Here is a 3,140-nt window from a genome sequence, read left to right on the forward strand (position 1 = left end):
AGAGCGAGAGAAGGAAGTGGCCGCTTTTTTAAAGGGAGAGAGACCACGCCCCAATGGGCGGGTATCTCAGCGGCTATAGGCTGGAGGACCGGAAGGACCTCCCGCAACACATTATCCTATTGTGTGATGTCCCCTAATTTATTTAATCATCCCTATTTTTAAAGACAACTGGGTTCTTTCCATTTCTTAGAATTTTAAAGGGAGCATTTGAACACTGTCAATAATCTCCTTCATATGCTTTTTTAGAAATAAAGTATTGGATTGAAGTCTCCATCCTTACAATTGTCATGCAATGTGCTCTCTGGGAGGCTATCTGATGTACGCTCCATGACAGTCTCAGAGACTACTAATTGCCCACATGTTCATTAGTCATGGGTATAAATCATTTGCCAAGCCGACGGATAAGAAATGAATCCGTTGCATTTTAAAAGTTGCTCCGTTTTGTTTTTCAGTGAAGATTTGAATCTTTCTCATGTGTCTCTTGGCTATTTTAAGTTCTGCTTGATCCATGTGCTTGTGTGTGCCCTGGCCTCAGAATACGTGCACGCCATAAAGTAGAGCTTCATGGAGTAAGTTGTGTTCTGCCCCAGTGCGTAGCCTACCAAGGAAGCCTTTATCAGTTGTCTGCTCTGTGCTGGATGGGAGGTTGCCAGGTTTTAGGCACAAAGACACAGCACACAATGTTCCCACTCTGAAAGGTTTTTAAAGAGACAAACATAACTCACTGGAAGACATGAATGATGTGGCTAGCCACTGAAGAGCCTGAGGGCAGCAGGGGCCCACCTTTTGGCTCTAAATTGAGACGAGATGCTGTGAGGTCATTTTAGTTCTCTGTTATTCAATGTTAGAAGTGCTGTTCCCGAGCTGAACCCAGATAATAAACAGTCTTATCTATACCCATGAATTGAAGGCACTGATCGCTATTTTCTCTGCGGTCTTGCTTACCTTGAATGCCAAGTTCTCTGGAAACGTTAGCAGTGACTCACATCTCCATCTGTGATCCCTCCAAGGTCATCTCCTGGACATGTAGAGTTCTACAGAACACTGCATTGACAACGGATACCGTGAGTAGAGAAGTCCCCACAGGTCACGAGTCTACGGCACAACTGTAATTGGGGTAGGTAATATTGGAAGATACCAGAGGAATGGTGACATCTGCGATTCCTGTCCGTGAAGCAGTTGCAGGCTAGACTGTCTTTGGGGAGATGTTGTGGTGTGTCCCATAGAAGAATGTCCACTGTCCAGCAGAGGTGGCTGCCTATCACATTTGCCTCCATCAGTGCGTTACAATCCAAGCTACATGTCACAGTCACCCAGAGAACTTCTAAAAGCTTGAATTTTAAGGGCCCATCCTTAGGGATTCTGATTCAAGTGCCTAGGAAGTATGTTCAAATGACCAGGTCTTATAAAATTTCACCAAGAAGCTCTAGCGTGAAGCCAGAGCCAGGAACCACTGGCCTAAATACATCATGGGGAGACTTTTATAGAGACTATAGGATTATTGACTCTGGGATTTAGGAGGCTTGTCTGTGTCTTGTTATAGTTTTGTCTGTGATTTCTTTCTCTTTCCTTTTTTAAATGAATGTTTTGTTTGTTTGTTTGTGCACTACATGTGGGCCTAGTGATCAGAGAGGCCATGCAAGGGCATCAGATCCCTTGGAACTGGAGTTAGCCATGGTCATGAGCCGCCATGTGCATGCTGGGAATGATACCCAGGTCCTCTGGAAGAGCAGCCAGAACTCCTAACTGCGGGGCCACTTTCCCAGTCCCTCTCTGGTTTCCTGTCTTTTTAAAATCCTTTGAAGGTATGGACTTGGAAGTCAGATTTGATATTTTTACTTCAAGGTACTCTCGGAGGTCATGTGGGCAGCAGGGTCAGTCTTAAAAACGTAGAATCTAGGCTCAGACTCCTTGGACTGTGTAATCTAAGCTATGAAGGAGCATGGAGCAGGCGCTTAACCTCTGGGGGCCTCCCACTTAAAACCGTGAGTGGCTCTAACACTGTTACAAGGGTGTCAGCAAATTAAACGAGTTTCATGAATTCAGAGCTCTTGGCAGTGGCAGGTAGTGGTAAGTACTCCATATGCATTAGTCTCCATCCGAGAGAAGGTTTTTCCAGAGTCAAGCGCTTCTCTTCAGAATCGCTAGTCTACACCACTCTCTTTTCATCCCTCGTATCAGTGACTGAACTTTGCCTGGTCTCTGAAATCTTTTCATTTGCCTAGTTTCACCTTTCTCAGAGTGCACTGAGCACGGATATCAGTAAAACCCTCCGGCATGCCACTGGCCTGACTGGCAAGGGTCCCCCTGGGTGGCCTACAGAACAGCCCCTCGGAGGGCTTTGCTTTGGGAGCAGGGCAGAGGGAAGTGTGTGGACTTTGGGAAGATGGAGGAAAGATTTTGACTCTTCCATCTGAGTCTGCTGGTGGTATATGAACTTGGGCAAAACCCTTCGAACTACTGAACCACACTTTTCTCTTTCGTGAGTTGGAGATTATTGTACTTACTTTGTGAACTTTTGAGAGAGAACGGGAAATCATGTGTCTTCATCACCTATAGCAATTAAGAAAGGCAGGTGTCCTTAAGAGAAAACGTCTATAATAAGTCACTTCCAACGTGTCCTTTCCTCTGGCTGTAGCTGAAACCTTCCGGGTCGGGGAGTCGGGGGAGAAGTTAAGCATGCTCGAAAGAATTCCTGTCTGCCATCTTTGCAACACTAGCTAACACGTCCATAAACGTTCCTGTCTGCTGCATTTCCTTCTTGAACTCTGACCTTAAACGAAGCATGTCCAGCAATGTACAGCTCAAATTGAGCGTTCGTGGAAATAAGCCCACCCCAAAAGTCTTTCCCATGTGGACATTGAGGGGATCTTGAACAAAATCACCATACTTCTTTTTTCTCAGAGGGTATTTGTAGTAATATGTGCGGAGGAGCTGCGTCCCCATTACCCCTGCCGCACCCCGGCCGCCTGCCCGGCTAGCTTATGCCCGAAAAAACAACACACAAACTGTATTCATTTAATCACTGCTTGACTCTTTAGCACTAGCCCTTTTCTCGGCTAACTCTCGCACCTGGACTAACCCATTTCCAATCATATGTGTCGCACCCCAAGGTGCGCTTACCGGGAAGATTCTAGCCT

At 46.0% G+C, this 3,140-nt stretch overlaps 1 protein-coding gene across 1 annotated transcript in view; it reads left to right on the forward strand.

The window, feature by feature from the left end:
• Asic2 (acid sensing ion channel subunit 2) overlaps positions 1-3,140 on the forward strand; it is a 1,090,353-nt gene that overhangs the window by 76,659 nt on the left and 1,010,554 nt on the right. The gene's annotated exons all lie outside the window — the stretch shown is intronic.

This window comes from Microtus ochrogaster, chromosome 7 (assembly GCF_000317375.1).
Source record: "Microtus ochrogaster isolate Prairie Vole_2 chromosome 7, MicOch1.0, whole genome shotgun sequence".
NCBI lineage: Eukaryota > Metazoa > Chordata > Mammalia > Rodentia > Cricetidae > Microtus > Microtus ochrogaster.